We start from the raw sequence: 14,574 nt of genomic DNA, 5'->3' as shown, positions 1-14,574 counted from the left end.
TGTATAATATTGAAAATTAAGCTCGTTATGTATGAAAAGTACAATAACAAAAATACCAAAATCCAAACGAAAAGTCCCTTATCAAATGGCAAAATCAAAAGCTTAAACACATCAAACGAATGTAAAACAACTGTCATATTCCTGACTTGGTAAAGGCATTTCCTTATGTAGACAATGGAAGATTAAACCTGGTGTTATAGTTGGCTAAACGTCTCACTTGTATGACAGTAGCATAAAGAACAATCATATTGATAACAATGTGTGACAAAAACAATCAGACATGTATTCAAAACCATCAAAATCTGCGATTTTGTTTCATTGTAAAGGTTGGAGCAACTGTTGAAAACCCAGATTGCACTATTGCCAGGACGTGTCAGTTGATAGACGGTAAAGCAAAACTAGTTGCAAAGAAGTTGACGCCTTGCGCTACAAATGGTCAATGCAAACCTGATGATGGTCACTACAAATGTGCATGTAAACCTGGTTTTCAAGGTGATCCTTTCGCAGAATGCACAGAAGTCAGTAAGTTGGTTTAATTTTTTCCTAGAATGAGAAACATAGAGAAATACGGTATGATTTCCAATAAGACAAATATCCTCATGAAACCGAAGGTCGAGGATGACCCACCTAATTCGAACTGCGTTTCTCTTTTAATTTAGAATTTATTACATTTAGTTTGCATATTTAACAAAAGATCGATATGATACTAAATAACGTTTTTTTTTTATTAATATATCACTAATCGTAGTCCAATATACAACCATTTCCCTATTACAAATGATTGCTAAAATTGTCTCATCTTATTATGCCAGATGTTTTTTTTAAAGATTTTAAGATCCAAGTGTTATTTAAATTCATAACTCAAATGTATAATGGCTGTTCATTTCATATACAGTTTTACAAATGAACAATTTATATGCATCTCAACCGGTATACAGTTTATTTTCATCTTATTAAAAAGTAAAATAACAAAAATACCGAACTCTGAGGAAATTTCTAGACGGAAAGACCCTAAGCAAATGGCAAAATCAAAAACTCAAACACATCAAACGTTTGGATAACAACTATCATATCCTGACTTGATAAGGTATTTTCTTATGTAGAAAATGGTGGATTAAATCTTGTTCTATAGCTAGCTAAACCTCTCACTTGTATGACAGTCGCATACAATTCCATCCAGATAAATGTCATTAAGATTGCTTGTAATAAACAGCTGTGTACTTACCGGTTTTATTGTAAACATTTAAAACATTCATTCGGAAAAAATTATTCGGCCTTCTAACTGTTAAGGATTGAGTGCCACTATCATCAATGATGATTCCTATGGATCAAACGCGAGTCTGATGTACCCAATTATAAGTCTGGTATTGTTGATGAATTAATTTCTTTTATGACCCCTGATATACCTTTATGCTTTAAAGTTGTTTTATATTAAATGTGTTCAAATTTGATTCAAAAAGTTCATAACAAATGACAAAATCTAACATTTTCAATCAACAGTTGAAAAACAACTGTCAAATTCCTGACTTGGTATAGGCAATTTCAGAAGATATTGTTTTGTACACCTTGTGCTATAGCTAGGCAAACCTCCAATTAGTATGACAATATTTGTTTAAACTAAAATACAGTTTTCTTTAACAAAAAAAAGATGAAAATTTGCGATAGCAAATTGGTAAAAAGGGACTAAGAAAGAAGTTAACATTTACGAAGCGGTAAAAAAAATATATATACATGAAAAAAATGGAAGACGTATTATACTTATACAAATTGGAGTGTTTATCTAACTATAAGACCATGTTTTAACCACCATTTCTATTGGAATATTTATACCAACTTAGGAGTATGAAAATTGTTTGTCAGTGGTTCCGTTGGTCCATCATATAGTTGATCGTTTGGTTTTGTCTGTTTGCATCGACTCCCCCTTTTTGATTAACCTTGGAGATTGATATTTTTGTTTTAACTTTTTTTCAGAGTTGGAATGTGGAAAGGCAGCAGATATTATGTTTGTTCTCGATTCCTCCTCAAGTATGAGGTCAAATAATTTTGCAAAAATAATCAACTTCGTGAAAAAGCTGGTTAGTTGATCTATGTCTGAACATCACAAAGTCAGAATTAGTGTGATAACGTTTTCGCACCGGTCAAGAATACAGTTTTATCTCAATCGGTACACGGAACCAGAAGAAATAATTACCGCTCTCAGCAAAATTCGTCTAATGCGTGGAGGAACACGAACCGATTATGCATTGCATGATATGCACAGTAAGGTCCTAGCGGAGGCTCATGGAGATCCTCCAAATTATCCAAATATTGGAATAGTCATTACAGATGGGAAGTCAAATTATCCAAAGAAAACAAAAGAAGAAATGGTTCATATGAAAGAAGATGATGTTATGATGTTTGCGATCGGAATTGGTTCATCTATTAACCAGGAAGAATTGGAGACCATCGCCATCGAAAAAGACCATGCGTTAAGAGTAAAAAGATTGGACTTGCTGGAACACATTATTGGAGAATTTCAAGAGATTACTTGTAGAGGTATATATCATAATTATATGTTATTCAGAATGAAATTCAACATGTTCAATGTAACAAGTATGAACTTGAATACAGCTATCGTTGTTTGTCCACCCCATCGGTTACACAGTGTTTCACGTGTCCGTTTAACACCAATCTAGTATGACGTCCATTTTCACTGAACTAGTACACATTTTTATTTAGGGACCAGCTGAAGCCCACCTCCGGGTGCGGGATTCTCTCGCTGCATTGAAGACCCATTGGTGGCCTTCTTTGTTATCTGCTCTCTGGTCGGGTAGTTGTCTCTTTGACATACTCAATTCTCAATTTTATTGGATTCTGACCGTTACACTTTTGGATTTTGGATGATAAATAAATTACTGTATGACCAAATCTTTTAAATTTGGAACACGATGTCATTGACGAAAATAATTACTAGTCGGGTCGACTTACACATTTTTGGATTTGACCGTTCAAAGATTGTCCTTTAAAATATCATCAAATTCGGACTCTGTTTGTTCATGATGATTCAAGTCCTGGTTTATAAATCTTTCAACAGTTTACCATTTTGTCGTCAACCGTAAAATACTGGTCAAGTGGATTTTGTCATTTTGGATTACAATACCGTTCACAAGTTAATCCTTATTAACGTTTACAATGTTTTTGATTATTGGATGATACATATGTCGAAATTTCACAGAATGCACTGATCCAGAATTATATAGGTCGAGTTGGATTTGACGGTTTAGTCATCATGGTCATTTAATGTTTCAAAGCTTTCATTTCAACTTTTATGGGATATAGTGTATTTGGTTTCCCGATGATCACCACTAAAAATCTACTTTTAAAAAAGGAAAATCTTATTTCACATAAAGTCTTTAACCATATATCACAGGTTAAGTATGATATTCATAAATTTGAAATTTTTGATCAGAGCTATGCACTTGTTAATATTACAAACTGATTGATTTTGTTACTGAATTAAAGTATATTTCCACTTATATCATGGGTCATACAGTTCAAGTTCTGTTTGGACATTGTAAATGTACTGTTCATTGAGATATGATTCGAGTTCAGGTTATATCTGATTAAAGAGAGGAGAACAACACCAAATGGATATCCAAACTCATAAGTCGAAAACGAATTGACAATGTCATGGCAAAAAAATACTGACAAAAGACAAACCACAGTATACAAGACACAACGTAGCAAACTAAAGACTAAGCGACACGGATCTCACCAAAATTGTGAGTGATCTCATGTGCTCTGAATGGATAAGCAGATTCTGCTCCATATGTAATACTGATAATTTTCATAACACATCTAACCAAAGAGTTGCGAATATAATTGATTTATTCATTTTGTCTTGTAGGAATTTCACATGCTCCGCACACCCATTCCGTAGTCCATCCGCATCCGCATTAGTTTCATAGTAAGTTTGAAGTAACATTTCCTCGGAAAACAGTATAACATAAGTAGATGTGGTACGATTCTTAAATGAGACAGCTACCTACCAGAGACCAAATGACGTAGATGTTAGCAATTTAATATCACCATGCGTCATTCAACAATAAGCAAATCCAATACAATATAGCCAGCTATTATAGGTCCGACTAGATATATAATATTTTAATCGTGCATCTGAAATTGATGTCGTCATGGTTATGCAAAATGGTCGCCATGCAAATTGACAAAGTACTCCAAATTAGTGGGTCATATGATCCATATTGGTTTTAAAATATAGGGCTATTAGAAACTACTGATCTTAAAATATAAATATGTTCTTAATTTGATCTTAAGATTTATTTACTTTTATCCTTGCAAAAGACATAGAAAATAGATAACTTAATAAAATTGTGGTATTTTATTTCATATTCTCCGTTTAATGAAAAAAAGTTCCTCTATGGTTATGCATTTATCAACTGTCCTTCTATTATGAATATCAAGCAATATAATATAATGATTGTGTAAAGACTGTCGTTTTTATCGAATAAAACCCAATATGGTGACATAGACTTATAATATGTCATTTATGTGGTGGAACAGGGGATAGAAAAAAAATCGCTTTAAAGGATCATTTGAAAATGGATTTATTAGTTCGCTTCTCCATTTGTATTCAGATTTGTTACATTGTTAATCAAATTTAAAATGTTCGCTACTTTTGTTTTTTACTTTTTAAGTCAGGTATTCAGAGTCATCTAGTTTTACCCATATAGGGTCAATACAAATTTTGACCAATAACCCCTACATTTCTTTACATAGTTTATTATATATAGATTAAAAAGTCATTTTTGAAAATCTTGAAATTTCCTTGTTATATTTTTATAATTTTTGAAAGAAAAGAGGTGTCAATATTAGATTAATGACAAATCTGAAGAGAATCTTTTCTATCCAAAGTTTTCATTGCATAAATATATATAATATCAGGTGATAACAATCTTTTACAAGCTAAGTATTTTGAAACTGCAGGACCAATATCCTTAAAAAACAAAAATGTTTTAACCATAAATAATTTTGACTTTAATAACCAATACCGGTCACACTTAAAACAACTTATTATGTAGCATTCAAATTTGTAAACAGGTATACACATATAAGTAAATAGTCTTAACTATTGGAAAAATCAATAGCAAGTACATATTTCGTGTGAAGCGACCATTTAAATATAACATATCTAAACATAGAAATAATAAGTCCATCTACGAGATCATGATGGTTATTTTCAGGTACTGTTTTGGCGATCAATCAAGAGCTGAATAAACATTCAACTTGCATTTAACTTACTGTAATGTTAAGTCTGTATTTCTGCAATTCAATGTTTATTGATTTCTATTGGTAACTTTCATCGACTGAATAATCAAACACAGAAAAAAATTACAGTTGTATTTTTTAGCACACAAAATTAAAAAAAAAGTACTAACGTTATTTCGAAATTGAGAGATAATATGTGTTTTATGTATTGTCTCGTCTATAAATTAATAAAGTATGAACACTATGATGAAAATTCCGATTGTAAGTGAAATAACAAAAATACAGACCTCTAACGAAAATTAACAAATGGCAAAATGAAAACCGTTGACAGCTTTTAAGTTTACTATGTTTGCAATGCAAAGAAAAAGTTTTCTTCTGATCATTTCAATATTGACAAAAAAAAAGAAACTGCATTGATAGTACTCAAAATTCGATAACGTTGAATATATTTTAAAAATTAAGTAAAACAATAACTATTCTTCTTGATATTTAGTATCTAAGTGCAGTCCATTGTCATGTTTATGACGGGTTCAAAATATATTGATAGCCTTCACATTATCATAGATCCTTTTATGAAAATAATAATATTTATTCTTTTTATTGCAGACAAAGAAGAAAAAGAAAATACTCAATAAAATTGGATATTATTGATGTAAATATTTCTCTTGAACTGATACATGAAGTAAATTTATTCTAAATGTTATATTCTTTATTAGTTTTTAACAAAATGTACGTACTCACCCAAATCTTACAGATTTTCAACATATCTGTTATAAGTATCACGACGGATGTCACATGCAGAGCAGGATCTGCTTACCCGTTCGGAGTCATGAGATCATCCCTTGTTTTTGGTGGGTTTCTCTTCCTTTTAACACAAACTTTCAGAATGTGTTAGTAAGTTGAATGAAGATAGTACATCTGTCAAAAGACATTGAGTTTAATCAAACAAAGATGTTAAATACAACCAAGTAACACTATTATACCAATACGAAAATTCTTGAAGAAACCAATTATTCTTATTACAAATATTTGCCTAATATATACAATTTGAACAGCGGCACTGTTATCAGCTCGATGAAGTGTCTGCAATAGTCTATTGCGTGTATTGGTTAATGTATTGCAATATGAATGAATATGTAAATCGAAATCAAAAATGCCCACGTATACGTTCGGAACCTCTTCTAAATAAGTGGTTTTATTGAAACCTTATCATAATTTGTGTCCATATTGATTGATGATCTATGATATGTGAGAATGTCCACGTCTATATTTTAAAGTAGAAGAGAAAGATACAATAGGGACATTCGAAAAAATACGTAGAACATACATTTAAACTGACATCGCCATTGCAATAAAAGGAAAAGAATAAAAGACTAATAACAGTATATAAAACACAACATAAAAAACTAACAACTGAGCAACACCAACCGCACCAAAAATGAGGGGCGATCTCAGCTGATCCAGAAGTAAAAGGAGAATACACTCCACATTACAAACTCAATTAATATACCAGGGTTATTATTCGGTACGTCAGAATCGCGTTTCGACTACGTAGACTCGTCGTTGGCAATCGAAGCAAAACCACATCAAGAACAAGGTTTATGAGTATCAAAAACAGAAAATGTCAAACAGTTGTGCAAGTAATGTGTATGCAATCTATTCTTGTGGGGATAGGGGCCTTCTTTTAATTGTAGTGAGGTGAGAATTTTTTTTCCTTCGTGTTGAAGGCATAACTGTGACTTTCAGATGAAGAACAGCAACAAAAAAGCGCTGTTCTTTGCTTTTTGTGTTTTGTTTTTGTTTTGCTGTGCATGTACTGATGTTGTGTCATAGATGGATACCCAATATCCTTTGTTTTTTTTATTGAGGGTAGAAAACCTGCTAGTTTAGATTAATTCTCAATTTTTTCATGGTAATTTTATAAAAAAAAGTATTTCATGTCAACTTAACAAACCTTAAAAAATACAGAGCTAGTGCTTTTGGCTCTGTATTATGTGTAGAAACACATTCGAAGTGAAAGAACGTCGGTTGACCTTTATATGTCTTTGATTATGATCCATTAGTAAGGCATTGTTTTGTCTCGTTAAGCGAAATCCGATATCTTCTTCTTGTTTTTATATGATCAATTGTTCCAGAATTTAAATGGTTATTCTGGTTTCTAACAAAGCTGGTTCAAATATAAGGAATTGATAGTTAATGTTAAGATTTAGCAAACTTTTGGTAGACTTTTGTAAGTGTTATCAAAGACAAGAGGACACGTACTTTAGACAGTTTGTTCAAAGTGTGTTCATCGCCTTAGAAAGCAAGCAACAACGTCTGGTTACATACATATATCTATGCAAAAGAGGAGCCAAGACTTCAAACTTGTTTCATGACTTCTAATTGTGAAATTAGTTGAAATAAGCAGTATGCCAGATTGTTTTTAAAATAGGCAGACCATCAACGCTTAAAAATGGTTTTGTTTCATTGCTGAATAAATTGAAAAATTTTCACGGGTTTCCATTTTTTTAGTTATATTAGTATTTAGGACATTTGAATAGAATTTGACCCCAGCAGCCCTACTTATTTTAATAGTTATGAGGCGCATTTTCATGGTTATAGTCGTGTATTTTAGCAGTTAATATGCGATGTTACAACTTAAACAGATATTTTAAAGAAAATATAGGAAGACAACAATATTTCACCTTAATATGATGTGAATCTATTCTTATTTAGATGAAAAGTAGGAGATGGATTTACTTAATATAAAATATTTATAAGTATATTTGTAAAAAATAGTTAATTTTGTATTAACGTAGATTCATAACGAAGAGGCTTGGTCAAACATTATCCAGAACAAGAACAAATAAACAATAAATTCAATATGAATATTCCATAAGGTATGTCGAACGGGAAAATGGCAACCAAATTAGTCTGAGACAGGAAAATGATGACAAAATTCATGGATAGGAGCATACATTTAACAACAGTTCAGTTACGGACTCCTCGGACAATTGTGGAAAACGTATTGAACATGTTGAACGTGTAACTAGTGTTGCATCTACTTTTCACAAGGTATCGGATTTAACATCCTCGTGTCAACCGGACTTGGCTGCATATCTATATACCATGCACAGTTTAAGAAAATCCCGACTTTGATGAAGGACAGCATTAATTTACCCCAATCAACCTAATATTAGAGTCATTCCAGCTCAAAATTGACTTAACTATCAAAGCAATTTCAACATAAACTTGTTTATATCTTTGGGTTTTAAAATCGTCAAGTGTCAACCCTACGAAAATTGTAATTTTAAAAGTAATTTTTTTGGTTTTGTTGAAAAATCGATGAAAACCGAAAAATTTGATTATTTTGATTAATTTTGAAATCGTGTTTCGAATATTCTGCAGATAAGATTCTTTTACGGGGTACAAGTCAAATCGGCACCTAGTTAATTCGGCACCAATAGAAAAAGTCAAATCGGCACCTGGTCAAGAAAGATAAACATCAATTCCATTCAGAAAAAATGTAATGTTTTGGGTAAATTCGACTTTTTTTAAAAATCGCTGAAAACTGGATAATATTTTTTTAATTCTTTTTCAATCTGACATTATTTTTAACATACGTCTTGTTGAATTTAAAGAATTTAGTTATCTAGGATGAAAAAAGATAAACACCAAACTCGTTCAGAAAATAGTAATTTTGGAATAAATATTGTGTGTCTCGTAAAAAAAAAAATGTCTTCTACATTTTATAAAACGAAAAACATCAAATTCGTGCAGAAAATTTAAATTTTAACTCCAAAATAACAAACTTCTGGTCCTAACAACAGCTTAGTTTTTTTGTATATCCCAAGCGTCGTTCACATCAATCATTATATTTTTTACTGGCTTAAGTTACCACTTGTTTGCTCTTCTTGAAAGCAAAATCATCTGTTTTTTCAATAGACTTAAGAATGTCTTTTCCTTTTCCCACTGATCTGTCTACGTTTACTTTTTCATCAGCCGTTTCAATGTTCCGTAATCTAATATTAAAACAGAAGGGATTTCTTTCCCCTATAAATGAATTAAAAATTTGAACATGCTTTTTGCCTTGATCGATCCTACTTTTCCCAAGTTCATATTACACACCAGTAAGCTTCTCACGGCTTTATTCATTTCTGAACATTGTGGCATTGATAACAGCCACTGAAGTCTTGGATTTTACTCAAACCACGTTATATATACTCTATATATAGGCACTTACTGGAATTTTGAAACATAGAAATTAAAAGTTCCCAATTAAAAGGCTGAACTCATCCGTTTTGTCGTAAACCTTTATTCTCAACCAACATTCAGTGTCATTTTCTAGATGTAAGTCAAGATATAAGACAAACTGAACTATGTCTGTGGCAATCTTTATGACTAGTTCGATTGGATAGATGCGTTGAACATAGTCACTAAACTTTACTAGCCTTGTACGTTATATTTCATCACGAATTTGGTTGATCTATACGATGTGTTTGTGTCTAAACTAACTAATGACATTTTTACCACATCTTAGATTGAAGTTTAACATCTTTGTCGTCAGTCTGCTAAGTACCGAATGTGACCTATTCCCGAATATGACTTTTATACCGAATGTGACCTATTCCCGAATATGACTATTATACCGAATGTGACCTATTCCCGAATATGACTATTATACCGAATGTGACCTATTCCCGAATATGACTATTATACCTAGAGTGAAATTACATAGCTGTACGACGTGTCTCGGTATTTGTACATACAACATTCATGTATTTAATTTTAAATGTTTTTGTTATGGTTTCGGTTGAATAATGTGTTATGTCGTATCGCTTGTTGTCCAAATAATTAGAAAATTGTCTTTCAATACCATCCTTGTAATATTCCGTAATGTAACTTGTACTGAATGTTAATTACATTGCTGTACGTTGTGTCTCGGTGTTTTGTACATCAAACATTCATGAATTAATTTTGATGTTTCGGTCATGGTTTCGGTTGAATACCCAGCAAACACACAACATTTTAAAAACATTTTTTAAATGTCATATGGACGTCTCTCACAAAATATTTCAATAAGATATCATTTAAACATAAAAAAAATGTTTATTTTATTGTTTTTGAAATGTTTTATTTCTAACATTTAAGTAAAATGTTTTTACAACATTAACAAAATATTATTTGCTAATATCTTTTATTCATGTTCTCAAACATTGTTCTAAAATATCCCGTAGATATTTTATAATATAAAAAAATAATATTTTCTTCAATTGGTATTTTATATTTTAACAACATTTAAAGTAAATATTTTCCAAATATCCAAAAAACATTCTACAAAAAAATGTTTTACGGAAAATATAGTTTTGCTATTTGCATAAAATGTTTTATAACGTAAAATTAAAATGTTTTATAACGTAAAATTAAAATGTTTTACATAAAACATCTGAAAAATATCAGCTAAATGTTTTCTATAAAATATTCTTACATACACATTACTTAATAGTCTTACTGATATTTTATTCAACATTTTACGGATATAAAAATAACATTTTATTTAAACTTTATTCAAAACCACACAAACAACGTATTGTGGAATTAGCTCGTTTTTTTGTTTCAGGATAAGATATAGTACTACATTTCATCAATATCATGACAAGCAAGATACTATGGTTGAAATCCTTAATTGATATCTTGAAGATCCTTGAAGTCAGATTTTATTCCTTCTTATATTAAAATTCAAAAGAGTCAACATTAAATTAAGCAATAATGTATTAATAAACAATCACCTTTCTTTAATGTTTATTCATTTCGTTCGTGTATATTTTAGAAATTAAGAAATGAAAACTGTAACTGTACTAAGTTCAATTTTCGTATCGTTTATATGCCTTACGGAAAACCGACCTTTTCCGGAATCGACTTGTGTTTTATCACCGGAAATGATTTTGAAATTTGAATTTCGAAACGATGACAGGATATCAACAAAGAGAGCCAGGAAAATTGTTTGTTACGCGATATATACTCACTTGGTAAGAATGATTAATCTGTTAAGATGAAACTTGTGCATTCATTGTGTGTGTTCAATCATAATCGGAACCAAATTACATCTGTTTCTGGAGGTGCGGATCAATGTTTTGAAAAAAGGGGGGCCCCTGCCCCAGGCAAGCAAACGTTTGGAGTGATACTTGTAAATAGTCTATACATTTATCTTATAAGTAGCTCCATAAGGGGGTCGGGGCCCCTAAATCCGCCACTGTTCAAGCATCTACGTACAACAGTTATGAATTTGTTCATTAATATAAAAAAAATATCAGGATATGTGGCTTGTGTGTTTGATTGCCAATACACCTTATTGCTATTTGTCCACCATTACTGGCCATGGACATCACAAAAGTTCCCTTAAAAAGTTGCCGTCATATTATAATATTTGACACCACAATTGAAAGTAATACACCTTATTGCTATTTGTCCGCTATTACTAGACATCACACAACTGTCACGAGTTCCCTTAAAATTTTGACGTCATCATAAAAAATATCTGATGCCACAATGGAAAAGTGATAAGGTGTATTATTGTATGACGTATGCTGACGTAAAAAGTTCAAGCGGGACAGATTTCCAAATACTGAAATAGCGATAAGGTGTATGAGACAGCTATCCACCAGAATTTAAATGACTTGGATAAAAGAAATTATAGGTCACTGTACGGCTTTCAAAACTGAGAAAACCAATGCCATATAGTCCACTTTGAAGCCTTGACAAACAAATTTTAAATTTTTCTCAACACAATTGAAACAAAACAACTAACTGCCTACATTAAATACACATTATGAAAAAGAAATTTGACAGACTTAAACCAACAACAACTATTGCAACAAGCATGACTCAATACCTTGTTTCCGAAGCACACAAACAAGTTACAATAACACTAATATAAGCACCATTTGAATATGGAGAGTTTTTTTTCTAGTAAAATCAGTGTATGTATGTATTTGCAAAACAGTAAATTAAATTTCCCTTAACAGCTTAATGAACATTACAAAGACTATCTAAGACTTCAGTACAAGCAAAATAATATAAACTGTTGCTTAAAATTATATTTATTGCTTCATACACACAACATGCACAATGTACATACAACATGTACAATGTATCTTTTATTTTTTAACAGGAGCTAAAAGAAAAACCACAAAGGACAAGTTCAATATGCAGGTTTACAATTTGGAAGTGGCGCAGGTTCTTTGGAATGTCTACAACCTTTCAGGAGAATTTTTTTTTGAAGTAAGATTTTCATACAGAATTACTGTTATTCCATATTTAATTCAAATATTTAGCATAAACAATGCATTACATTCAAGATTAAGGGCATACAATACAGAAAAGATATCTGGATATTTGAATAAATTATTTTTTTTGTGACAAAATAGAAACAAGTTGTTTATCAATCTTTTAGTCCAACAGTGTGCTTTCATAAACAACAAATATGCTTTCCTTTGAAGTATTTCAAATACATATATAAACAACTCATTTAATGACATCTGTGTGTTTCTCGGAAGTTAAGTTATATTATTATCATCATTGCGAAAACAATGCGTAACACTTCGATAAGTTATTATGTGCCTATAGTATACTTCTAGGACTGTATCATATGCCCTTAGATACAAATGACAAGTTATAAACTATGTCACTCTACAGAGTTTAACACTTAAAAAGGACAATAAGATGTTTAATGACATTATGTAGCAGGGCTTTTAAAGGCCCCTACATGATACAATGCATTTAATGAAAACTAAAAAAAAACAAGAAAAACAACAGCCTGATTTATACAAAACAATAAAAGAAAAAAAATATGATAGACAACAATCAACAAGTATACTATAATGAAATAAGACTCTTGACTGGACACATATCTAGTCTAAAGTTTTTTATATGTTTTTTTTTAATAACTAAATGAAGTTCAGCGTGGCACATTGCTCTCTCTTAATACGGTCAGCCATTTATCGTCCCCTTCCGACAGACTATCATCGTTATTTGTTTCAAAACTTTAAAGGGGAGGTGATGTATATCCTTCAGGCAACGTGAATCGTTCTATAATAAAGGAATGTGCAAGAAGTTTATATACGAATGTAAGATTAATTTTTTTTTCAGAAGCATGGCACAGCAAGAAAAAGATATAAGACACTACAAGACATTCCAAGTGATTTTGAATAAGACATATTCTTAAATAAATCAAATAGTTGATGTAAAATGGTGTTTTGTTCTCATCTCTTCAGCCAATTATCAATGATTATTGACTTAAGATGTAACCCTATTAGAAGTGTAGTGTTTTAGTTTAGAAAGAGAAGTTGTATTGAAAAATCTGAATTTGGGACACAAGTTTTAGTCAATATAACTTGAACTTAAAAATGTGTATAATGTTTGCTTAATGTCCAATGGCATATATGTCATGCATGTTCAGGTTGACATATGCATTATGTGTATAAGATAGGTAATAAAAGTTGAGAGTGAAAAACTAAACATTATACCATTGTGGTTGGAATGTGGGCTTTCTTGCACTGTCTGTCGTCTGTCCACCTATATTTGTCGGATTTTGTCCAACAAATGTTTTCATCACTGTTTTTCCCAAAACTGCTGATAAAGATGTGTTCATATTTAATGAGCTGCTTGATAGTGATGAACTGTGATGTGAGAACATTTTTGTATCTGGCACCTGTTTCCTGTTTGCTTATACATTGTATTTCAAAATGTTGAATGTTCTCAAATTTTTCATTACTTTAATTAGTAAGGCTGATGAACAGAATGACTTCATATTTGGTAAGTGGCTTGATCATGAAGAGTTGTGTCTGCCATTTTGGATGTGTCAAAATTTGTAGATACTTCTTGTTTTTAGAGACTTTGAATTGAATTTCATATGCTTAGCAAAACAACTGATTTATTCTTGTTTGTATATAGAATTAATCACTGTGTATAAATTAATTTAACTAATGATTTGTTATTTAAAAAAGCAGGAAACTCAATCAAAAGTACAGAAATTTTTATATTGATATGATCTAGATATCAACCAAAAACATCTTCTTAAAACATTTTGAAAACATTTTTTAAGCACAGTCTCACTTGCAAGAAAACATCCAAAAAACATTTTTATAACATTATTTGAGGTTCATGATGTTTTTCAAACGTTCAGAAAATATTTCTAGAAAATAGTTTTTAAAAGATTATCAAAATGTTTTATACGCCATTGTTTTTCACATTATCATGATATTTCTTTACAACATTTTAATTATATTATGCAAATATTTTAGAAAATATATTAGAAAACGTTTAAGCGAT

General features: G+C 31.0%; 2 long non-coding RNA genes across 2 annotated transcripts; both read left to right on the top strand.

Annotated features, from left to right (window-relative positions):
* Positions 1–388: 388 nt before the first annotated feature.
* On the top strand, positions 389–3,946 carry LOC127724526 (uncharacterized). Its single transcript, XR_007992546.1, has 3 exons — positions 389–522; positions 1,972–2,535; positions 3,887–3,946. It is a non-coding gene; the product is annotated as an uncharacterized LOC127724526 (long non-coding RNA).
* Positions 3,947–10,779: 6,833 nt separating this feature from the next.
* On the top strand, positions 10,780–13,460 carry LOC127724521 (uncharacterized). Its single transcript, XR_007992540.1, has 3 exons — positions 10,780–11,273; positions 12,416–12,525; positions 13,393–13,460. It is a non-coding gene; the product is annotated as an uncharacterized LOC127724521 (long non-coding RNA).
* Positions 13,461–14,574: the final 1,114 nt, after the last annotated feature.

The sequence above is a fragment of the Mytilus californianus genome, unplaced genomic scaffold, assembly GCF_021869535.1.
Source record: "Mytilus californianus isolate M0D057914Y unplaced genomic scaffold, xbMytCali1.0.p SCAF_14, whole genome shotgun sequence".
Lineage (NCBI taxonomy): Eukaryota > Metazoa > Mollusca > Bivalvia > Mytilida > Mytilidae > Mytilus > Mytilus californianus.
The sequence above is the reverse complement of the archived record's forward strand: the minus strand, read 5'-3'. Positions and strand labels throughout refer to the sequence as shown.